Source organism: Schistocerca serialis, chromosome 4 (genome assembly GCF_023864345.2).
Source record: "Schistocerca serialis cubense isolate TAMUIC-IGC-003099 chromosome 4, iqSchSeri2.2, whole genome shotgun sequence".
Taxonomy (NCBI): Eukaryota; Metazoa; Arthropoda; class Insecta; order Orthoptera; family Acrididae; genus Schistocerca; species Schistocerca serialis.
Genome location: NC_064641.1, coordinates 282,783,826 through 282,810,034, shown reverse-complemented (window position 1 = coordinate 282,810,034; position 26,209 = coordinate 282,783,826).

Below are 26,209 nucleotides of genomic sequence, written 5' to 3'. Positions count from 1 at the left end.
GTACAACAACCAAGAGGGAATAATAAGAATGGACGATCAAGAACGAAGTGCTCGTATTAAGAAGGGTGTAAGACAAGGCTGTAGCCTTTCGCCCCTACTCTTCAATCTGTACATCGAGGAAGCAATGATGGAAATAAAAGAAAGGTTCAGGAGTGGAATTAAAATACAAGGTGAAAGGATATCAATGATACGATTCGCTGATGACATTGCTATCCTGAGTGAAAGTGAAGAAGAATTAAATGATCTGCTGAACGGAATGAACAGTCTAATGAGTACACAGTGTGGTTTGAGAGTAAATCGGAGAAAGACGAAGGTAATGAGAAGTAGTAGAAATGAGAACAGCGAGAAACTTAACATCAGGATTGATGGTCACGAAGTCAATGAAGTTAAGGAATTCTGCTACCTAGGCAGTAAAATAACCAATGACGGACGGAGCAAGGAGGACATCAAAAGCAGACTCACTATGGCAAAAAAGGCATTTCTGGCCAAGAGAGGTCTACTAATATCAAATACCGGCCTTAATTTGAAGAAGAAATTTCTGAGGATGTACATCTGGAATACAGCATTGTATGGTAGTGAAACATGGACTGTGGGAAAACCGGAACAGAAGAGAATCGATGCATTTGAGATGTGGTGCTATACGAATGTTGAAAATTAGGTGGACTGATAAGGTAAGGAATGAGGAGGTTCTACGCAGAATCGGAGAGGAAAGGAATATGTGGAAAACACTGATAAGGAGAAGGGACAGGATGATAGGTCATCTGCTAAGACATGAGGGAATGACTTCCATGGTACTAGAGGGAGCTGTAGAGGGCAAAAACTGTAGAGGAAGACAGAGACTGGAATACGTCAAGCAAATAATTGAGGACGTGGGTTGCAAGTGCTACTCTGAGATGAAGAGGTTAGCGCAGGAAAGTAATTCGTGGCGGGCCGCATCAAACCAGTCAGTAGACTGATGACCAAAAAAAAAAAAAAAGTTCTAGGGGACTTATGATCTCAGATGTTAAGTCCCACAGTGCTCAGAGCCATTTGAACCATTTGTAATTTCAGACGGAACTTTATTTAACTGTACAACGTTTAACAAAGCCTTTGAAGCAAGTGAACTGCACATACCAGCACCTCTGCACTAAAAGAACATGTCATCAAGTCCATTACAAGTAATAATAACAAAGGCAGCAAAGAAAGAATATTTAACAACAAGCTCGGTAGAGCTCGAAGAGTCCTCGAAAATGCCTTTGGAATAATATCCTCTGTCTTTCGTGTTCTACTAAAATATACATTCCCCATAAAGCAGCTGTTGTGACTTCGTGCTGCGTTTGTCTGCGTAACTGCCTACGAAGCAATCGAGAAGCTCGCCTAATTTATTTACCACCAGGCAGTTTCGATTCTGAAATGCTAGAAAGAGGGACCTTAGAACCTGGGAGACGGAGAAACCACCCTCCACTTACATCGCTATTAAGTATCGGGAGAAAAGTTGCCGAAGACGCTATGCAAGTTCAAATGTGTGTGAATTCCTAAGGGACCAAACTGCTGAGGTCAACGGTACCTAGACTTGCACACTACTTAAACCAACTTACGCTAAGGACAACACACACATCCAAGCCAGAGGGAGGACTCGAGCCTCCGGCGGGAGCGGCCGCACGATTCGTGACATGGCGCCACGCTATGCAAGTGAGAAATGAGTAATCAACATATTTTTTTTGTCACCGCCGAAGGACAAGGGAAGCGGCAATATTTGTTTACAGTTGACGTTTGTTCAGTGATAATTATCAGGTTCATCGAAATTCTTCCCTTTTCATGCACTACCATAAACAAGACACAGCCGAGCGGGGTAGGCGTGCGGTCTTGGGGGTCTTGTCACGGTTCGCTTGGCTCCTCCCGTCGGAGGTTCGAATCCTCCCTCGGGCATGGGTGTGAGTGTTGTCCTTAGCGTAGGTTAGTTTAAGTTAGATTAAGTAGTGCGTAAGCCTGGGGGCTGATGACCTCAGTAGTTTGGTCCCATAGTCCTTACCACCAATTTCCAAAATAAACAACACATTTACAATGTTCGTTGTTGTACAAATAAATATCTGTGCTAAAAGTCATGTACAATAAATACACTCTAACGTACCTCAATCGTGGATAAACTAGTTCTTGGTTTGTTTAGATCGTTCAGAAAGTGCAGCGAATCGTCTACATTCCACTTGGATATGTACACCTCTTCTCTGTCCGACCCTGATGTTTTCGAAGATGAACATTTATTGTATTCTCGGAGGAACTGTGACCAGCGGTTATGAAGTTTGCCGTCCATCTCATCATCAGACACGCCGAATAAAGACGCTAACTGGTGAATTTAATCACTTTTGGCGTAGCAGTTCTTAAATCTGGGGAGGTTGCATCCCACAACGAGCGCCTTTCGCGAAATTTCTTATTACGTTTTACTGTGTTATTTTTTTCCCACTCCATCTTCGCAAAATAAACGGGAAACAAGTTTATATTGATTACTACGGAACATACACAGCTATAATCTCCTAGTAAACAGCTGATCACGGGTAATGCTCGTTCCATAACAGTTCCCGCAAACGTGACGCCATTTTGACATCGCGTGCAATATCGAAAACCACATGATCGGCTATCGACTTTTGTTTGCCTCTCACAAGGACGCGTACCGAAATTTACAAAAATCACGTTAGTCTTGCAATGATTTATGATAATTATTGTTATAATAAAATGTCAGACAATGATTTATCGACAGTTAATGCCTCCATATAAGAGTGCTCTCTTAGGAGTGAGTTGTTATCGTCAATAATATACAAATTAAGCATGAAAGACAAATGGTTCAAATGACTCTGAGCACTATAGGACTTAACTTCTGAGGTCATCAGTTCCCTAGACTTAGAACTAAAGACATCACACACATCCACGCCCTAGGCAGGATTCGAACCTGCGACCGTAGCAACAGCGCGGTTCCGGACTGAAGCGCCTAGAACCGCTCGGCCTCAACGGCCGGCATGAAAGACTTATTTTATAATTTGCAGTATGCCGTTTGAAGGAAATGGAGAACTGAGAATTTATCACAAACATGCCACCATTTTCATTAAACGTCACTTAATAATGCGTCAACGATATAGGCCTTCAAGAGAGAATATGATGACAGAGACAGGAGAGAAACATCGTTTGATTAAGTGCTAGTGCACGTTCGCATCCCATCACATGCAATTTTTTTTTCATGTTAACGTTGTTAAGACGTTCTGGGGCTTTCTTATGAATGTAAAGCAAGTATGTTCTGAAATATTCAGTATTATTTACATTCCGTCTGATTTAAGAACGAAGGATTAAATAAATATTTCGCGATTTCCGAGTGTGTGGTTATGCAGGAACCTAACTGCAAGTGCACCGAGAAGCAATAATGTTCATATTTTTCCTTGTCACATATATTTCACTGTTTACTTACGAATATGTCGCCATTTCTGAGTGTGTGGTTATTCAAAAACGTAAGAGGACAGTTTAAACTGCTGCGAGTGAGTCGATGAGCGATAACATTCATATTTTTCCTTGTCACAAACTTGATAGTCGATCAGGCGGTTGTCGATATTACGCGTGACATCAAAATGACGTTGTTCTGAAACGAGCTTTATCCGCCGATCACGTGTACCGAAGATGTAACACTACGAGTCTACTGTGAACTGCGCATGCTTAGTAGAATATGTATCTGGGATTTGTACCCTGGTTTCGATGAGCGAACGGAATCAGGCACATGTGCCAGAAAAGAGTATTTGTCGGAATTCTAGCGTCGATTTTGCAAGTCGCAGTAACTTGGAAATTGTGCCACATCTAATCGGCTACATGTGCCGGTCACAAATCTCTACGACAAATCCCTCATCTTTACAATGAAATAAAATATAATATATGACTGCACGTACGTTGCGGAAGTAGGCTGTTTAGGTTTTCTTATTGGTAACGCCACGTAGCGCTCTGTATGAAAAATGACTGGCTGTGCTGTGTGCAGTCTGTGGCTAGTTTGCATTGTTGTCTGCCATTGTGTTGGGCAGCTAGATGTTAACAGCGCATAGCGTTGGGCAGTTGGAGGTGAGCCACCAGCAGTGGTGGATGTGGGGAGAGAGATGGCGGAGTTTTGAAACTTTGTAAGACTGGATGTCATGAACTGCTATGTATATTATGATTTTTCAACACTATTAAGGTAAATATATTGTTTGTTCTCTATTAAAATCTTTCATTTGCTAACTATGCCTATCAGTAGTTAGTGCCTTCCGTAGTTTGAATCTTTTATTTAGCTGGCAGTAATGGCGCTCGCTGTATTGCAGTAGTTCGAGTAACGAAGATTTTTGTGAGGTAAGTGATGTGTGAAAGGTATAGGTTAATGTTAGTCAGGGCCATTCTTTTGTAGGGATTATTGAAAGTCAGACTGCGTTGCGCTAAAGAATATTGTGTGTCAGTGTAAGCACAGTCATGTATAATTTTTCAAAAGGGGGCGTTTCAGTTGAAGAGAAATCCGTCTTTACGTATCACAGAACGTGAATGTGGCTGTCACCGTGACGAATGATCTGAGAAGCACTGTTTGAACACGGGTCGATAGTAAATACGACTCCGTTGCCTGCGTCCTTCGCTTGTGGCTTCTCGGCTTTCCCAAGGACTTCGGCCTGTTGAAGAACTCCGGAAGTTTAAAGGCACAGTCGATGTGTGAAAGGACAACGACTCGGCCACTTTTACCATACGGACCAGAGAGAGAGCAAATATACATCGATCTCTCACTTTGCCACTCACACCACAGTACAAAGTCCTGTATAGTGCTACATTCAAAATAATGGTGAGATTTTGGTGTGGTCCTGTGAACAGCGCAGGTTGTTTCCATCGATCCTGTTGAGTTTATGTGCTGTGAACACCCTAGAAAGCGTGTACGCATTAATAGTGGAGATGTTTTCGACTGTGTGGTGTACTTTTTGTAGTCTTCCGTCGGCAGCTTTGCATTCTTTGTGCGAGATTATGTACGTATTTGCAGTGATCACTACACTCTACATTTTCTAACAAGTATGTAGTCTTCCATCATGGCACTGCCATAATAGTGTTTGCAGATCTGTTCAGGCATGAGTGGGCACTTTCCCCAGTACCTGCAATCGTCGTAGACCATCTCTTGCCCGATTTAGAAACTGCAACCGGTAGTATATTTCCTTCTTTTGACTGAAGCAAGTCCTCTACCACATAGGGAATGGTGCAAAATTTGTCTGAAGATAATGCATTGCTTCTAGAAGGTGTATCGTAACAAACAGTGGAAATCGTCACGGCTGAAAGTGTACGACAATAGAAACAAACACGTACTACGAAACACCGCTCGCCAAACGAGCCATTTGCGAGATGACTGATCGTTTCTGGTTACTAGGCGGCACAGACTTCTGTGCTATCCTGGATAGCGCACAATTATTTAATATGTAGACGTTGCTATTAAGTCCATCTAATTGCAACCAAATTTAACTCATGGTCTACCTTAACAAGAAATACACCGATGTGCCAAACTTAAGAACGAAAGTAACATTCATATGATGTGTCACTGCCAAGCAACATAGTTCGATAAAACATTGACTATACATAGAACGAACTGTTCCAGCACAGGAATTAAAAGAAATACCCAACGCGACGAACAGAGAAGGCACTTCCATTCAAAGACCAAAATTGTGCTGAAGTCCCTACGATTCTGTGTGGTCCCCAGGACATTACAAAAGGCGGAACACGGTTCTTAATAGGGTGAGTGATCACTGCGGACGGCAATACATGCTCTGCAATGTGCTTCCACGCCGGCCAAGAGGTTGGTTACGAGTTCTTGTGGTAGGGCGTTCCGTTCTTCCACCAGTGCGGATAACATCTGCTGGATTGTGATTGGTACATATCTCTCCAACGCATGCCACGCATGCTCCTTGGGATTTACGTGGGCGGAACGGGCAAACACGTCCGTTCGCCGAATATACTCTCGTCCCAAGAGATTCTCCACCTGCGCCATTTGATGCGGTCGCTCAGTTATCCATAAAAATGAAGTCAGGGCCGAATGCCCTCTGAAAGGATGCATATGGGAAAGTAGTACAGTGTTTACAATAACGCTGACCGATGACTGTGCCGCGTTTAGAGATCTGATGGTCAGAACACGATGCAAAGTTATGCCTACCCCACACTTAGTAACACTCGAAACACCAAAATGATTATGTTCGACGATTATGGGCGCACCCTCATATGGCGAGACGTAAGAACACGTAATTAACCCAGGAACAATGTCGAACATGATCGTTTTGGTGGTCCATGTGTTATGGTGTAGAGAACTATAATGCTGCATGAGCATGCTGTTCTCCAGTTAACTAGTCAACGTAACTGTGACCTTCAGTCCATCCCCATGTTTATCTTTTCAGAGGTGGATCACAATGTGCAATCACATCGAACAGATTAAGTAGAGGAGTTCCTGGAACGAGAGAACATTCACCGAATGGACTGGCCTGCCCATTGCCCCATCTAGTAAGTCTGGGATTCATTGGGAAGACATGTTGCAGCACATCCACACGCACCAACGGCCTTCCAGCAGCTGTCAACCAAAGTGGTGGAAGAATGGAACCGCCCTATCACAAGAACTCAACCTTGTTGGCTCAAATGGCTCTGAGCACTATGGGACTCAACTGCTGAGGTCATTAGTCCCCTAGAACTTAGAACTAGTTAAACCTAACTAACCTAAGGACATCACAAACATCCATGCCCGAGGCAGGATTCGAACCTGCGACCGTAGCGGTCTTGCGGTTCCAGACTGCAGCGCCTTTAACCGCACGGCCACTTCGGCCGGCCTCAACCTTGTGGCTGGCACTGGAGCACGTTGCAGAGCAAGCGTTGCTGTAGGTGGTGATCATACCCCTATGAAGAACCGTGTCCTGCCATTTGTAATGTCCAGCGGACCATATGAATCGCGGTGATTTCAATATACTTACCGTCTTTGTATGAAAGTGTCATTTCTGTTCGTGTCATAGCACAACTATACTAGTTCTTTCTGTGTATGGTCCTAGTTTTATCGAGCTACTTTCCTTGTGACACATCATGCCAAAGTTACTTTCGTCCTTAAGTTTTGCACATCAATGAAGTGTTAACAGAACAGACCTTTTGCTGACCCCCTTACATGAAATTGTCCTCCACTGACGGCCGCATATTTTTATACCTTACCACAAATACATTGCCACGGTGGGATGGGGGTGGAGGCAGAGGCAGAACAGGCGTTGGTGTTGTTAAATGCTCATCTGTGGCGAAACTCCACAATAACCAGTCACTCTCACCTCAGTTGGCATGTCTGTGTCAATATTCTGTGGATTGTACGTTTTAAAAGAACCATAATACCTATTACATAGGATCGAAAGGTCAAACCTGGAAAGGTCAAATACAACAGACTTGTCTATTGTCGTAAATCATGAGAACTTCTCAATGAGGTAATCAAATATGGGATGCAGCCTGGCACGCAGGATTATTTTTGTGGTAGTGGGGGGGGGGGGCAAATCGAATAGCTATTTGTACCTAGTGGGACTTTTTATGTTATAAAATAACTACAGAATCGATCAAACCTTTTAATTGACCAGACAGGCGGACAAAAACTGATTTGCTGTTTTCGCTCGCTTTAGATGTTCCCAAACGTGTTAATAGCTCGAATTTACGCAAAAAAATTAGATAAATGTTTATTTAATTTACATCAGTGTCACTGAAGTGTCAGTCTCATATAGTACGCAGTAGTAGACCAAATACCTCGAAAAATTCAAAGGAAATAACAGAGGAAACAAAGTAAAGTCAAATTCATTCGCTTAACACACGTTTTCGAACAAAGATACTAACCTTGAGCCCAGACACAACCATGCTGCACCGGACTGATGACAAAGGGAGTGTTTTCAGGTACATGAAAACCTTTATCCAGATAGAGATTTAGTAATGTCATGAATCTGTTCACCATATTCTCTGCTTTACTTGAGGCCTCACACAGTTTCATGAATTTCCTCTGCTACTTTTCATCAACTTCTGAGCACTTGAAACTCCTTTCACTTGACTTTCAGACATAAGCAGGAATGAATAATATTAGAAAGGTATTCTGCTAAGAGAAAATTTCCATTGTATCTAGTATAAGCCCAATGCCTCCTTCGGGGGAGAGGGCGCAGGGGGTGCATGGGTCGCGTGGCGTCTCCCCCGCTCTACGTGCCGGCTTGATGGAAAAAAAAACACTCGTCAGTTGTCACGACGTTACGTGAGGAGTCTGGTAACTTCCTTCAGGAAGTGAAACGTGTCCTCGAAATCTGACCTGGGTAGCTACTTAATGTCAGACAACTTGTCGTAGGAAAACAACTCCAGAAGAGAGGAGGCTCAGCTCCAGTCGTCCTTACCTCAGCGCGGTACATGCCCTTGCAAGGGCCACGCTCATGTAAACGTATCACGGAACTAATTCACATTTCCTGTTTCGTATTTTTATACATGCCTGTATAATCATCACAAATGTTGCAAGTTAAATAAATCTTCAATACGTGCAGAATACATCAAAATGGGCGTGACTTTGTGATGACTGTATGACCAATATTGCTGCACACAAAGTGTGTCCCAAACTCTCAGAATCGCAACTGTGCGGACGGTAAAAGATCCTAAATCGTTTTTAGGTAAGGGATCAATGGCCGGAAATTGATACTTCGTTTTCCAAAATTTTGCGTCACTGTTGCTCAAAAGAACGTGGCGGAAAAATATATATCATTCTCTTTAAAAATTCAATACAGTTGCTGAACTCTCTCGCGACAAATATTTCGGCTACTGTGATTAATATTTCAGGTTGTGCGAATTCTTTAATGGGTAGTTCGAATGAGGCACATATTCTCTGTTTATTTTTTCGTAACAAACAAATGGCTGCTGCGTCGACGTAGTTGTTGCTATCAAGAAGAAATACACTGTTCTATGTGCCACGTCTACGATTAAGTTTACCACTGCTTTTAGTTTGTGACTGTCGAAGATGGAGTATTACTTGCTGCTTGCAGACGTCCATTTACGCAGAAGGATATAGTGCTCGGAAAGTCGGAAAAACGTGTAGAGACAACAGGCCGGCGTGAATATAAATCTTCAAGTATCTGGGCCGCTGAAGCCACGGATGGTTGGTACGTAAATTGTCCAAACAGCAGAATTTGATAAGGTGGTGTTGGATAGCGTCTGAGGAGGTACATCGATAAGCAGCCCTAAACCTTTCCGTGAAACACATATCTCTCTCTGAAGATCTGTTAGGTTGCTATTGCCCGGAAGGTCTTAAGAGCCAACTATCTACTAGAAGAGGTCTCCTCTGTGAAATGGAAACCGTTTAACGATCACAGCGTTCTGGGTAAAAAATAATACAGCAGTATCAAAAAGCATCCCTAAATACTTCCACATCAAACGAATTACATCATTTAATTTTCATTTCTGTTTCTCTCTCTGTGTGTCCTCTCAGGAAGACGTAGAAAATAAAAGTGTAAATTTAAGCATCCATGAATTAATCATTTAGTTCTTAATCAATATATCACACTACAATTTGATTCATTGTTTCTGTGTTTTGGTGACACAGCTGTACTAAATTCCGTACTTCTTTTAATACGTCGTACGCTTTCCGCCTTCCATCCTGGGTAGCAATAACATTCGTAAGTTTTTTAATAAAGTGTCGAAGTGGTAGTTAAGTGAGAAACCTCTATCCGAGACAACGTTAAGTCATAGACAAGGCACAACGTACGTATCTGTCCACTTTCTTATGTCTTCCTTTCCGCGGTATAACACGATGAGTAGGATCTAACAGATATTAATCAAAACTAATTATGTTAATGATATAAATAATTGAATGCCGTATTCTCAAATATTTTCACGCGACTCTTCAAGAGAAAATTAAAAAGCAAACAGTACACTGAATATTTCATTATTATTAAATAAACCATATTAATACCAGTTAAAGTTCTGTTCCTACAACCGAGCGAGGTGGCGCAGTGGTTAGCACACTGGACTCGCATTCGGGAGGACGACGGTTCAAGCCCGTCTCCGGCCTTCCTGATTTAGGTTTTCCGTGATTTCCCTAAATCGTTTCAGGCAAAAGCCGCGATGGTTCCTTTGAAACAGCACGGCCGATTTCCTTCACCATCCTTCCCTAATCCGAGCTTGTATTCCGCCACTAATGACCGCATTATCGACGGGACGTTGAACTCTAATCTCCTCCTCCTCTGTTCCCGCATCCTGTGTCAAATTATTGTTTCATAAAATCTGTTCCATATTTGATTGTCCTCCCTGGGCCTCATGGTACGAAATTTAGAAATGAAGGTGTGGCTGTACATCTATATCCATACTGCGCAAGCCACCTGACGGTGGGTGACGGAGGGTCCCTTCTATTACAGTCTTGTATTGTTCGTGGAAAGAAAGATTGTCGGTATGCCTCTGTGTGGGTCTAATCTCTCTAATTTTATACTCATGGTCTCTTCGCGAGATATACGTAGCAGGGAGCAATATACTGCTTGACTCCTCGGTGAATGTATGTTCTCGAAACTTCAACAAAAGCCCGTATCGAGCTACTGAGCGTCTCTCTTGCAGAGTCTTCCACTGGAGTTTATCTATCATCTTCGTAACGCTTTCGCGGTTACTAAATGGTCCTATAACGAAGAGCGCTGCTCTCCACTGCATCTTCTCTATCTCTTCTATCAACCCTATCTAGTACGGATCCCACACTGGTGGGCAGCATTCAAGCCGTGGGCGAACAAGTGTACTGTAACCTACTTCCTTCGTTTCCGGACTATGTATTCGCAGCACATTACATTTGTCTACATAGAGATTCAATTGCCATTCCCTGCAACATGCGTCAATTCGTCGCAGATCCTCCTGCATTTCAGTACAATTTTCCATTGTTACAACCGCTCCATATGCTACAGCATCATCCACAAAAAGCCTCAGTGAACTTCCGATGTTATCCACAAGGTCATTTATGTATACTGTGAATAGCAACGGTCCTACGACACTCCCCTGCGGCACAGCTGAAATCACTCTTACTTCGGAAGACTTCTCTCCATTGAGAATGACATGCTGCATTCTGTTATCTAGGAACTCTTGAATCCAATCACACAATTGGTCTGATAGTCCATATGCTCTTACTTTGTTCATTAAACGACTGTGGGGAACTGTATCGAACGCCTTGCGGAAGTCAAGAAACACGGCACCTACCTGGGAACCCGTGTCTGTGGCCCTCAGAGTCTCGTGGACGAATAGCGCGAGCTGGGTTTCACACGATCGTCTTTTTCGAAACACATGCTGATTCCTACAGAGTATATTTCTAGTCTCCAGATAAGTGATTGTACTCTAACATAATACGTGTTCCAAAATTCTATAACTGATCGACGTTAAGAGATGTAGGTCTATAGTTCTGCATGTCTGTTCGACGTCCCTTCATGAAAACGGGGATGACCTGTGCCCTTTTCCAATCTTGTGGAACTCTATGCTCTTCTAGAGAACTACGGTACACCGCTGCAAGAAGGGGGGCACGTTCCTTCGCGTACTCTGTGTAAAATCGAACTGGTATCCCATCAGGTTCAGCAGCCTTTCCTCTTTTGAGCGATTTTAATTGTTTTTATATCCCTCTGTTATCCCTCTATTTTCATATCTACCATTTTGTCATCTGTGTGACAATCTAGAGAAGGAACTATAGTGCAGTCTTACACCCTCTAAATCTCACTCTGCGCTGAGATCATTAAAAGAATACGTTTTCCGGTTAAAGAGTATACAGACTAATATGCCATCAGCTAACATTATCCGAAATTCCTTGACAGCTTTCCATAACGAATCTACACTCTTCACCGGAGTGTGCGCTCTTGTGAAACTTCCTGACAGATTAAAACTGAGTATCGCAATGGGACTCGAACCTTTTCACTGGCAGACCTGACCTAGTAATCAGGGCACGATTTACTACCTCTCCTCGCAGCCTTACCTCCGCACAGCACTTCTCTCCTACCTTCCAAACTTCACAGAAGCTCTCCTGTATAGGCCTACGTGTCGACAGACGTGTGGTCGAACTTGATAATGGACTAACTTGTCGAGTGAGGTGGCGCGGTGCTGTATGACTTCTGGCTCGTATTCGGGAAGACAGTTTCAAATCGCCACACCGTCCAGCCACCCTGAAATAGATTCTCTTTCTATAAAGTAGTTATGACAAATGCCGTGGTGGCTCTTTCGAAAGGGCACAGCCGATATCCTTCCCTAACCAACCCAAATTCGAGTCTGTGTTCTCTTTTTATTGAGCTTGTAGTCGGTTGGACGTTAAACCTTAATCTTCCTCCCTACGTCAAACTTGAATGACACTACATGTGGTCACAAAACATGTTCTGTTTTCCAATAAAGTACTGGCTCTTCGGTATGCCGTTGCACTTACTAACCTATATTTCGCCAAAAAAAGTATCTTTCAATGACAGCGACTAGCGCCGAAAGGAGTATCATACGGCTGCTGTTGCTAGCTGCAGTGTGCCTAGTGGAGGGTGACAGTGTCCGCAAAAACGCACGCCCTGGATAGTGGTATCTGCTGCTGTCGCCAGGATGTGGGTCGGAAGCAGTTCACAATGGAGGAGGGATGAGGGGGGAGGGGCAGCTCTAGCTCTTTCGCGAGTCACGTGTCCCGTGCCCCCATTCACACACCGGCAACGCGCTTTCCATGCGCCGCTAGAGTCGATTTTGCGTCGTCGCACACAAAACTAGGACGAGGCCGCAGAAGCAAAACAGATAGTACTCCCCGTGATGTTCTCGTGCATTGTGGTCTACATGAAGAACCTGCAGTTAATACTAGAGTTTCGTAATCATAACTAAGACATGCCTTAAAGTTGCACTACTGCCGTGTATAAGCGTCTTAGGTATTATTTATTTTTGAAGGAATACTCCGCCATTTGACTGTATGTACAGGAAACATACAGAAATGTGCAGTCAAATGCAGGTGTATTCTTCAAAAAAATAATGTATGACTGTGGCTCAGTACCACCAAAAACATCTTATGGATGTTGCAATATTACAGGCTTGTGGAGACCGTTCGACTACAGAGAATACCGAATTCAGTTGTGGTACGCAAATAACATGATGCAGAACCTAACTTCAAAGACGAATTGGTTAATAAATTATAGTTTAATAGAGCCCTGTTACGTTTTCGAAATGGCCGGGTTGTTTCACTGTGTTAGACACAAATGACAATTTGACTATGTTTTCTTACTCGAATAAGTAGGTTAATTATTACAGTCAATGCTGTATTTTAAATAACGTTTCCACTCTTGTTAAATTTTATCCTGTACGTTATTTAGTAATTAGCAATGAACCACACTCACAAATAAATCTTGACAACTTACTTGTTCTCTATCATTACAATAAGACTCGTGCATATGATGTACGGAACATCTTAATAATTAACTAACACGGGTGGGGCCTTTACATGAGTACTGCAATGACGACTCCAAAACTTACTGAAACAATGTTGGAAACAACCAAACCAAATGTAAATACGATATTCTGTACCAATGAAGAATTTAGACATTATGCGTAATCACAATCAGTATGATTTCCTAGACAACGCTGCATCAGCTATGATCCGTAAGAACAGATGAGAAACGGAAACATATTAATACAAACATACACTCTTAGCCACATAAAATTCACACACTGCAAAGCATGCAGTGGAGTGTAATATTTCTCTTCATCAATAACGTAAGACGGTACTAAAAATGCTACGCCACCGGTTATTGACTCTGTGTTACTTTTAGAACACGTTTTGGGACTACGTCACCCACTATTAAGTGCTATAAAACAAAGCAATCAATCAATAAATAGCCATACTACTCGTACTGACAACCACGTCAAATATGTTTATCGCCCTGCAGCATAACACGTGTTAAAGCTCCTAAGCCATAACCACAGTCAAATGAACAGATCCAGCACTGTAAATATAAAAGTCTTCCTAAAACATCTCGTGTTGGCGTGTTGTGCTCTCAAGGCACAGTTATTAATTAAAGGCAAAAGCTTTCATCTACCAAAAACAGTGCTTTCTTGCAAGGTATCTGTCGCAGCCCCGAATGATGCTACTGCCTTTCATGTGATCTATAAACATTATGTGTCGAGTCCTGGTAAATTCTAAGAACCAATACCATATCTATGTTGCAATGTGTGCATCAGTATTTAATGACCCACAGAAAACCTTATACCTAACGCCGCTAATTCAGGTGAGTTTGTTGCTGCTTCCTAAGGAGGACAACGCTCAACTGGACCCAGAAATATCCCTTGGACACTTCCGACTCATCATTTAAAACGCTGATCATTCCTTTCTCACAGATACGTCGTTTCAGGCGGTGCCGGTGCTCACGAGCTACAATACATAAAGTCATTGATAATGTAAATATTACGAGGAGGCCTTGGTTACGAAAAATAAAGTCAAGTTGAAAGGAACTGGATCCTTCACTGCCGTGGATGGCTCCTGTGTTTTTTAGCGTTAGTAAAGCTGATTCATTTTCCCATAGTGGTGGCCTATCGAATGTTCCTGTGGTACGATGCAGAACTATTTCTGAAATTTGAAAACAACCACCCTTTATTCTCAAAGTGCAGTACCTCCATTCTGGCTGTCATGCTACAATGCAACGCTGCTCACCCTTGAGGTGCTTCGCCACCGCCGATGAGTCTCTCTTTATTATTATTATACTCTTTAAAACCTCACTTTAAAGTTTATTCCCGTTTACCGCACGTATTTCATTTCACAATCCTGACACTTCATTTCATGAATTCCCGCTTCCCCCATCCCGTTTATAGCGCCTGATAATGGGATGATGTAGTCCCGAAACATGTTGTAGTAAAAAGTCATGCACTCGACAACTGATAGCTTAAAATAGCGCAACCGATTTGAGACAGTTGCACGATAGCTTCACAACGAAGGGTTCAATTTAAGCTACGCGCTGTAACCAGAATATATATGACTATAATTCATACTGTTGGCTTAGTAGCAACAATTATTGACTCGGTAATGGTTCAGAAGGCATTAAAGGGAGTGTTATATTTTACCATCAAATGCATTTCGAAATTATAATTTGTAATTTCTGTGAGTGGGACCAGGCAGTTAATAAGTCTACATCTGGCCTCTACCACTTCAGGCGTGTGTAACTCCACCAGTCAGATGGCTTGTGGTGAGTGAAGTTGTCGTCTTTTGATGTGCACACGAGCGAACACCTCTTAATAGTATTAAATCCCCTTAAAAACCTCACGTTGGCTACTCCACTAGCAGCAGACAAACAAATTGAGTTACGTTGCTTCGGACAAATGCAAGATGTCCATCACGTCCATACTTCTGGATTCCTGCATACTCACTTCATGGGCCAGTTTCGTAGTCTAACTTAAGTCCGAACATGTTTACACGAAACTATCGCTTGTGTTTGTAACTTGTAATTTGAAATAAACTTCACAGTGCAACATCCAGATTAAGAGCTCCGCGTTCCAGCTCGAAGCGCCATTCGGTATTGATTAGGTGCCATGTCATTCCCTGCCAAAAGCGCCATTCGGTGCGGTATGGACGGGAATGGGGTCAGCTCACAGCTCTCTCGGCTGTCGTCATTTCTCCAAACTGTGGAGCTGCTACTTCTCACTCAAGTAGCTCCTCAATTGGCATTACCAGGCTGAGCGCACCCTGGTCCAGTTCTGTCACCACTGAAAATTCCCTGGCGGCACTGGGAATTGAAGACGGGTCCTTCGCACAGCTGTCAGACGCGCTGACCACTCGAAAAAGGTACGTTTGAAATAAAAGAAATATGTTCGTTTGAAATAAACATGTGGGTTTGTAATATGATTCAAAAATGGTTCAAATGGCTCTGAGCACTATGGGACTTAACTACTGAGGTCATCAGTCCCCTAGAACTTAGAACTACTTAAACCTAACTAACCTAAGGACATCACACACATCCATGCCCGAGGCAGGATTCGAACCTGCGACCGTAGCGGTCACGCGGTTCCAAACTGAAGCGCTTAGAACCGCACGGCCACACAGACCGGCTGTAATATGATTCAAATTACGTAACTGACTGTAGTCTAAACACAACTGGTAGACTGGGAGTAGGCATGTGAACGTGTGTGTGTGTTTTATCTCTTCGCTTATGCGCTTGGCCCTGTACTGAACTTTCCTGACTGCGAGAATGTAAATTTAATTTATCTGCGAGAATGTAAACTGCCAATAACTTTAAACCAAACCAAAACTGCATGAATTTACGTGACACAAAACCTGAATCTGATGCAACACTATTGATTTGAAATTGGCCCTGGTAATAAACCAAAACTTGATCACTTTGAAAATAATGGTCCCTGTACTTACTGAATGCTATCCCTGAAATAATAAAATTTCTTACCTTTGTCTGCGCAATGGTAACGTTTTTCGCACTGTTCTCTGTCAGTAATTTTAATTGTTTAGTTAGCAAAAGCTATTGTGCAAGGCCGTTGCTTAGCATACATTTTAATTAAATCGAATATGACAGAGACAATAATTTCTTGAGAAAAATAATCAAAATGACATGGATCTGGGAACTAGTATTGGCTTTGGATAGTAACAATATAGCACTAACATTAAAACTTGTACTTTGAAAACTGATAATGCTCACAATTAACACATTCAATAAACTGATTATACATTACCAGTTAGCTTCACAAAATCATTGGATGTGAGTGCTATACATTGTCTCAGTCATCACTTATGAATACCCGCAGTGCATTAGCAACAAAACAACTTTCTTTACCTTAATTATTTCCAACTTCTGTTGCGATTCCTTTTATAGTCAGCAAATTAAAAAATCATTACTATCCGTAGCGAGTAAATATATATCCAGCACACATCAGATACAACACGTCTTTACACTTGAGAGTCCTCCATACTCTACTCGATCTAAAGTTACTCTAACATATTACCCATAACACCCTGAATCAACGATCGATGTTGAGCAGTGACGCTACTATACAATCAATACTACATTTGACCATCTCTGGTTCAATGTAATATATCTTTACAAATCTTGAATTAATTTGCTCTGTGCATATAACTTTCACACTTAGCTACGGAGGCGGACAGTATTCAGATAAAGATTCAAAAATCCGTTACAGTATATACTTGTTATAAAGTCATCGGAATCTTACGTCAAAGTTGGTGACTTCACACCCAAGTAAGGAAGTACGTCACGTGGAAATGGAAGACATTTCATTGCCGTGATACCCTCGTAAAAGGGTCTCAGAGGAAATGCAGCTTTTACTCTTTCGATTTCGTTCACGTTGCGCGAGTGCTGATTGGTTTTATCAAACCAATCTTTCACGAAAAATATAACCTCCACGGCTGAGGAAGAGAACCAAATTGCGAGATGTGGTGATCTCAGCATAACTGGACAGGCTGTCCACACCAGTCAGAGAGATCAAGCATAGAAGTGACGACCGAATCATAGGCGATGTTTGACTCAAAAGTTGCTAAACGTGTCTTTATCAGAGCACAACTACATCAAGCACGGGCTGTCTGTAACCATAGAGCGTGAGGAAGCCAGTGCCATAAGAAGTAAGATTGAAACCAACGGGAGGATCTAAAAAGCGAAATATGGAATAAACTTCCGTCGATTGTAGACGAAAATAGTATGTCTACTGGGTACTTATCGTGCATAAACTGCAGTACATTAATCTGTTTCCAGTCGGGAACGAATTATTCAAACGAACACAGACACAACTCCTCCAGGGATACTGGCAGTAATAAAAAATAGTACAAAAGCAAGGTGTACTGCAATGTATGCTAAAGATATTAGACTTTTTAATGCTACTCTTGGCGAAGTTTTCAAAGAATTAGGCTAATAGATCTAGGTGCATAATTACGGCGAAGGTCACAGACTCGTCAAAGAAAAGAGTGACGCAACTGGTGTAGTGTCGTAAAAAATGGAAATGATCGTATAGCACTGTTGGCCAGGAGACCCCATTCGGGGGAGTTCGGCCGCCGTATTGCAAGCCTGTTTTAGGTGACGCCACATCGGCGACTTGCGAGTCAATGGCGATGAAAATGATGATGGATACACAACACCCAGTCCCCTGCCGGGAATCGAACCCAGGTGTAGTATCGTACTGGTTGATACTTCCGGAGGAGCGGCGCCTGGAAATGTTCCTGCGGGCGCCACGAGCGGCGCTTTCATCATCCCGACCAATGAAGAACCTCCAAGGCCGCAGACGAATGAAGACCGCCAGGACCCTGTTACAAATGGCGGGCACCTGGGCTAGCAGAAAGTACTTTCGTGTCGCTAGTTATTGCCTAATGTTACACCGAGTTGTTGGTAATTAGCTCTAACGGCAAACATTCAGTATACTTAGACGCACGTCCGTGTCGTGCCTCTTCTGTTTATACACTACTAGCCATTAAAATTGCTACACCACGAAGATCACGTGCTACGGACGCGAAATTTAACCGACAGGAAGAAGATGCTGTGATATGCAAATAATTAGCTTTTCAGAGCATTCACACAAGGTTGGCGCCGGTGGCGACACCTACAATGTGCTGACATGAGGAAAGTTTCCAACCGATTTCTCATACACAAACAGCAGTTGACCGGCGTTCCCTGGTGAAACGTTGTTGTGATGCCTCGTGTAAGGAGGAGAAATGCGTACCATCATATTTCCGACTTTGAGAAAGGACGGATTGTAGACTATCGCGATTGCGGTTTATCGTATCGCGACATTGCTGCTCGCGTTGGTCGAGATCCAATGACTGTTAGCAGAATATGGAATCGGTGGGTTCAGGAGGGTAATACGGAACGCCGTGCTGGATCCCAACGGCCTCGTATCACTAGCAGTCAAGATGACAGACATCTTATCCGCACGGCTGTAACGGATCGTGCAGCCACGTCTCGATCCCTCAGTCAACAGCAGCCATCTGCACGAACAGTTCGACGACGTTTGCAGCAGCAAGGACAATCAGCTTGTAAACCATGGCTGCGGTTACCCTTGACGCTGTATCACAGACAGGAGCGCCTGCGATGGTGTACTCAACGACGAACCTGGGTGCACGAATGGCAAAACGTCATTTTTTTCGGATGAATCCAGGTTGTGTGTACAGCATCATGATGGTCGCATCCGTGTTTGGCGACATCGCGGTGAACGCACATTGGAAGCGTGTATTCGTCATCACCATACTAGCGTATCACCCGGCGTGATGGTATGGGGTGCGGTTGGTTACACGTCTCGGTCACCTCTTGTTCGCATTGATGGCTCTTTGAACAATGGACGTTACATTTCAGATGTGTTACTACCCGTGGCTCTACCCTTCATTCGATCCCTGCGAAACCCTACATTTCAGCAGGATAATGCACGAATGCATGTTGCAGATCCTGTACGGGCCTTTCTGGATACAGAAAATGTTCGCCTGCTGCCCTGGCCAGCACATTCTCCAGATCTCTCACCAATTGAAAACGTCTGGTCAATGGTGGCCGAGCAACTGGCTCGTCACAATACGCCAGTCACTACTCTTGAACTGTGGTATCGTGTTGAAGCTGCATGGGCAGCTGTACCTGTACACGCCATCCAAGCTCTGTTTGACTCAATGCCCAGGCGTATCAAGGCTGTTATTACGGCTAGAGGCGGTTGTTCTGGGTACTGATTTCTCTGGATCTATGCACCCAAATTGCGTGAAAATGTAATGACATGTCAGTTCTAGTATAATATATTTGTCCAATGAATACCCGTTTATCATCTGCATTTCTTTTTGGTGTAGCAGTTTTAATGGCCAGTAGTGTAGCTAGCAGCGACTACCACAAGTTGTCAACAGTGCAGCAGTTCTTTCGCACAAGTTGAGTACAACATTTTTATTCAAAGTGCACTTGTATCATTTAATCTTTCGCGTGACTGTCCAGATTCCTTCAGCGACGGATATCCTGAGCCACCTTCCACCCATTTATCATTAGCAATGAGGGCATAACATTTGGCTCCTCGAAACTTAAGTCACCAAATAACATCTTGAAACTTCTCAGATTACTGAATTTATTAATAAAATAGCTGCTGCGACAGTTGTACGTGGACTGATTCCCATAATCGGCCGCGTCTTCTGACTCTTACAGCACGTTACATGAACAGGGATTGGCCTCCTGTGAATAATGTTTTATTTACAATTAAATTCCCGTAAGTTAAGAAGGCATTTGTAAATGTTATGAATGAAATGCAAGAGATGATGGCTAACTGGAGCACTTCGCGGGAATGTTACACAATTTTTATTTTGTCTGCGAGCAGGGCGCCAATATCACAAAAGCTTTGGAAAACCACCAAAGACTTCCTTGTGCTGATCAGTGTATAAATAGAGCACTTAGCTACATTTTAGGTGAAGATTTCTTCTTGTTAATTCACGTCCCGGACGTCATAGAAACAATAAATATTACGAAATTCATTGTACTGTACATGAAGAGAAGTGGTTTCTGCTTATCTTTCAAATAGTCATTGAAATAAGCGGTCAGCACGCTCTGGAACAGCTTGTACACTATGCTAGAGCCCTTACATACTCAGTATAACGAAGATGTTGCTTTAGTGAAGGAAAAGAGTTTTGATTACGTATTACAGAGATATGATAATGAGCTTGCAGGAAGATTTTGGTTTTCCTGAAGCCAGTAAAGAGCCCCAAATAAATTAAAAGTACGAAAATAACCTACAATCCAGTTAGCTTTTATATCATTTCACAAACTTCAATAATTCTGCAGTGTCAATGGCAACGAGTGTGACGTGCATTTCATTATTGCGGTTAAAAGTACTGTTTCATTGTGATACGAGGAAAGTATAGATTTGTAATTAATTAGCATAATTAATGTATACTAACAATAGGAATTTCTAACAAGAGCTGAACAGAATTAAAAATCTTACTTTGCCTTTTCTACGTGACAAGGTTGTACGAGGGTGATTTGAAAAGTTCTCAGAATCACCATGAGAGGTCAGCGCTAGCGCAACGAGTTGTTCACGTGAATTCATTGGAATGTTGCCTGTAAACACTTGCTACGTCAGTGTTCTTGGGAGGGAGATGTGCTGGTTACGTGACTCTGTTCTTCCTACGTAGTGATTTGCGAAGACTGAAAAATCGAGATTCGAACAGTGATTAAGAACTTTGTAGAGAAAGGTATGAAAGCAAAGGACATTCATGCAATTTGCAGAATGCACTAGGAGACTCTGCCCCTTCATATTTAACTTTTGTCAAGTGGGCAAATGAATTTAAATTTGGTCGGGATGACGCCCCACGCAGTGGTCGGCCAAGATGTGTCACTACTCCAGAAATCATTGCAAAAGTGCACAAAATAGTCATAGAGGGTCGCCGATTAAAAGTGCTTGAAATTGCTCACGCTTTCCGGATGTCATATGAAAGGGTATATCACATTTTAACTGAACAATTAGAAATGAAAAAATTATCTGCAAGATGGGTGCCGCGACTCTTGACGCTGGATCAAAACACATGTGCCGTCGCCATGGAAAAATTACACGAAGTATGGTATGAAATTACGCCACACCCGCCTTATTCAGCTGATATGACTCCGTCAGACTTCCATTTATTCCCAAAACTGAAAATTTTTCTGGGTGGACGAAGATTCACTTCAAACGAAGAATTGATAACCGGAGTTGACAACTATTCTGCAGGCCTGGAGGAAACTCATTTTCGATATGAGATCAAGGCACTGGAATATCGTTGGACCAAGTGCATTAACCTACAAGGAGACTACATTGAAAAATAAAAAAAATTTCAGTGATATAAGTACTTTTTTTCTATTCCGTTCCGAGAACTTTTCCAACCAACCACGTAATTACTTCCAAACATAAAATGTCTAGCGTCTAGCCGTATTTCTGTGATCTGTATATGCTTGACATAAATGAAAAGCAGGAAATTCTTAGCTGTATAGGACAAATGTACGTCAGTTGTGCAGGCACGACATGCAGTCTTTTAGCGTAACCATTTTTGGGTAGTTAGTGCGCAGCTTCTTATCATATACGGAAGTATTATAACTTTTAGAATTTTTTCTCACCCAAAACACGTTTTTTTTTCGGGTACTCTTTCATGCTTTCCACATCAGTGCTATATTCTTTCTTTTTGTTATTAACATAGAGGCTTCAAGTGTAATGTCATCATTACCCAGAAAGAAATACCATTTCAAGAGCAGAGAGATTAACAAATCCCAAGCAGCAAATTAAGTAGATATGTACTCCATAATGCACTCCGACGATAGTGATAAAGTGGTGGAGCAGACCTGAGTAGGATCTACCAGGGCTGGTTGCAGTGCAAGATGTATCTAGCGCACCTACTGAACGGTCCTTTATTAAAGCTGGCCAGACATTAATAAATAATCGCAGTTATTAACAAATAACCGCAACCAATTAAATCCGGAACGCATGACTGATCTGCGCTAATCAAGAGTAATTATAAATTGCCTTCTCTTGCAAGCTACTGATAAAGTTAATTTGCAGTAGTAAATACATATAAAATGTTTAGGACGTTTTTCAGGCTCCAGGCCTAGATGACCTACGAGCTGAACAGAGATCCGGACCGGATACTAAAGAGCGGGTTTTAAATCTAATTAACAACTGGTCTCCATGTTGCAAATACCAAAATCTGGCATAACGCTAAAATGGTAGCCATATTGAAACCTGAGAAAGATCCGGCAACGCCAAAATTTTCAACCAGTCTCACTTCTGTCATCTATACAAACTGTTGCAAAGGATAATTCCGAACCGCCTATATGGATACGTAAGCAAGACTCTCATTAAACAACAGGCAGGATTCCACCCGGGAAATCCATATTGTGGCCAGATGCTCTAACTCAGCATACTGAGAACGGATGCAAGGGATGGCAGATTACAAGTGTGGCCTTCGTGGACCCAACAGCGGCATATGACACACCAGACCATAACAAATTCGCAAGGTCTACTGATAAATGCAGTTCATTCAGACACTGCTGCAAAATAGGAACGTTCGAGGAAGTAGAAATGAAACTGGGAACTTGTGGTAAGTTCCTATGTGAGCAAACTGCTGAGGTCATCGGTCACTAGGTCTACACAGTACTTAATCTAACTTAAACTAACTTACGCTAAGGACAACACACATACCCATGACCGAGGGAGGACTCGAACCTCCGACAGGGGGAGCCGTGCGAACCGCGACAAGAAGCCGTAGACCGCGCGGCTACCCTGCCCGGCCGAAATGAAACTGATTTCAGCCCTCGAAGATCTGCCAGAATACTACGTCAATAACCACCTAAAGCCTAACCCATCCAAAATTCGTCTGTGCGTTTCACTTGAGAAACAGACAAGCAAGGAAAAAATTGGAAGTAACATGGAGGTGAAAACAACTAATAAATCACTGGGACACCCCTAGATGCCTCGGTGTAAAGCTCGGGCGCACAGTTACTTTCAAAGGCCATTACGTGAACACGAAGCTCAAAGTCTTCAGCAGAAATAATGTTTCACGCAAGATGACTAACAGCACGTGGAGGGGCTCAACCAAATGTTCTACGTGCTTCTGCTCTAGCTCGTGTTTCTCTGCCGCAGAATACGCTGCACCAGTGTGACAAATGTCTGCACTCGCCAGGCACGTTGACACTACTCTTAACGCGACATGCCGCTTTATAACTGTTGCCTACGACCAAGTACAGTTAATAAAATCTGCCATCTTAGAAGCATAGCACCACCAGACAAGTGATGAGAAACAGCGGCAGAGGTTGAGAAGAAAAAACAGGAAAATGATTCCAAGTATCACATGTTTGGAAGCGGAGCATCATGCCCTAGGCTGAACTCCAGAAAGGGCTTTCTTCGAACAAATGAATCCATTACAACGTCACCTTCCACTCACTGAATAGAACTGTGCCGAAACAAGGGAACTGGAAGTAACCAACAAAACTGAAAGGAAGAACCCGCTGCTGGTTTCCAACTGCCCTACCAGACGGGGAAGACTTTGAACAGACTGCAGATTCGAGTGACGCACTGCACACGAAACGTGAAGCAATGGGGCCACATTATTGGAGACGCAGCCTCCGGATGTGGAGAACTTCAAGATGGTAAACACCTCTTTGTCTGCCCGAAATTGAATAAAGCTTGCAATATGGAGGACCTGGTTTCAGCTGATGTTCCGGCAATCAAAACAGTAGTAGGGCAACCTATGCGTCAGGGCAGTCTGCGTTGTTGCCAAATTTATTCAAGACAGCGGCGATGAAGTCATCCAAGATGGCGGCATGTAGACTTGGCAACAGTAGATGACGTCATACAAGATGGCGGATTTTGGCGGGGAAATAGGCCAATTGTGCTATGTCCACTAACCTAACCTCCAGAAAAAATGGCGGGAATTTTGAATTTTGGCGGGAAAATAGCCTAATTGTGCTATGTCCAATAACCTAAGCCTCCAGAACAAAAAATGGCGGGAAGTTTGAATTCCAACAGGATAATGTATGCAAAAACCGTACTTATCTTTATTATTATTGATTATCATTTATTAACATTCATTATCATTTATTATTATTTATTAACATTTATTATTATTTATCATTTATTATTATTTATTATCATTTATTATTATTTATTACTATTGACCTGCCTCCACTAGAAAATTCCCTCCAAATTCAAATTCCAACAAGATAATGGCTTCAAAACCTTACTTTTGTTTGTTATTATTCAGTAATATACATTATCATTTATTAACATTCATTATCATTCATTGTCATTTATTATCATTCATTATCATTTATTATCATTCATTGTCATTTATTGTTATTTGTTATTATAGGCCTACCTCCACGAGAAAATTGCGCCAAATTCAAATTCCAACACGATAATGTCTCGAAAGCTGTACTTCTATTTATTATTATCATTTGTTATTTATTCAAGGTGTCCGATTTTTTCGGCGAGAAAGCCATTTTCCTTACATCCGTAGCAAAAATCTGTCACAAGTTCAAATCCCAACACCATAATCGATCACACGTACGAACTTTCGCCGTCACATATCTTTTTTCACTGGTAGCTTATCATAATCGTGACAAATAATAAACTGTGCTTATAGTAACATAAGTCACATCCTATGATTTTGCAGGGGGGAAAGGGACTGTAGACTTTATTTCAAGCAGTACGGTCATCACTTGTTTCCAACACAGTCAGCACACACATCTTTGATATCGCAGTGCAGTCGCCATGACGTCCGCACTCCAACTGAATTAGTTCAAATCCTCGTCACACCCTGGTCAGCGCGCGGAGGCACTGCCGACATCTGTCACGTGAGGCGGCCGGCCGCTCACGCTGGATTGCCGGTACGCTGGGGGCGAGCCCAGTGATCGCTCCCACTTCGTAAACATGTTTTCACTGAACACGTTGGAACTTGCCGAGTTTGACGTCGCAGTGTTCCCTTGTCTGCTCACCACGTGTATTCGTCGCCTCCACATGTTGCCTCGGAGCTGAATCACACAACGGTCAGCATTTCCCTGCCACACTTTTGGCGCCAAAATTGGTTTCCTGGGCACGTTAAAACCTATCGATGCCGACCACTCACTGTCCACCATGTGTCCTTGTGCGAGCGAGAACGCAGTGCTACACTTTTGGCGGCAAAGTTTGCTCGACAGTGGAATCCGCCATGACTATATAACAGCACATTTGGTCCGCACTAGAATGTTCACTAATTGACTCTCTCTCGTGCGCGCGCTACAACTATACAATCCCTGTGCCGCCGCCCTACTTACGTTACACACCCTCCATACATGCGACGGACGTAGTCTCCTCTAAATACCTAAGTACTCAATTCCATTTCGATTTTAATCATATTAAATAATTCAATTTACAGTTTTATATACATATGCAAAGGTGTTCAACTACCTAATTTCAACTGGACCAGACAGCCACCTCTCCCTAGGAACTTCCACTTTCCCTATCAACCTAACAAAATTGTTGGAAAGAAAGTTCACTTCTACTAACCTCAGCCACCCGACCGCCACTTCCTCCTAGGAACCAGTGCCAAGTTTGAAATCCGCCAGTAAACAAAACTCACTTGCACTCCTGCCACCAACCTAAGTAAGTTGTTGCAAACGAAGCTCACCACCACTAAACTAAGCCCCCAGCACTCAACCTCTTCCTACACGTTTCAGGTAAAAGGACTCACCCTGCACTAGGCCCATGGATGGAGGAACCAATTTACTTTATTTAGGAATGGAGTGTATGCATCACA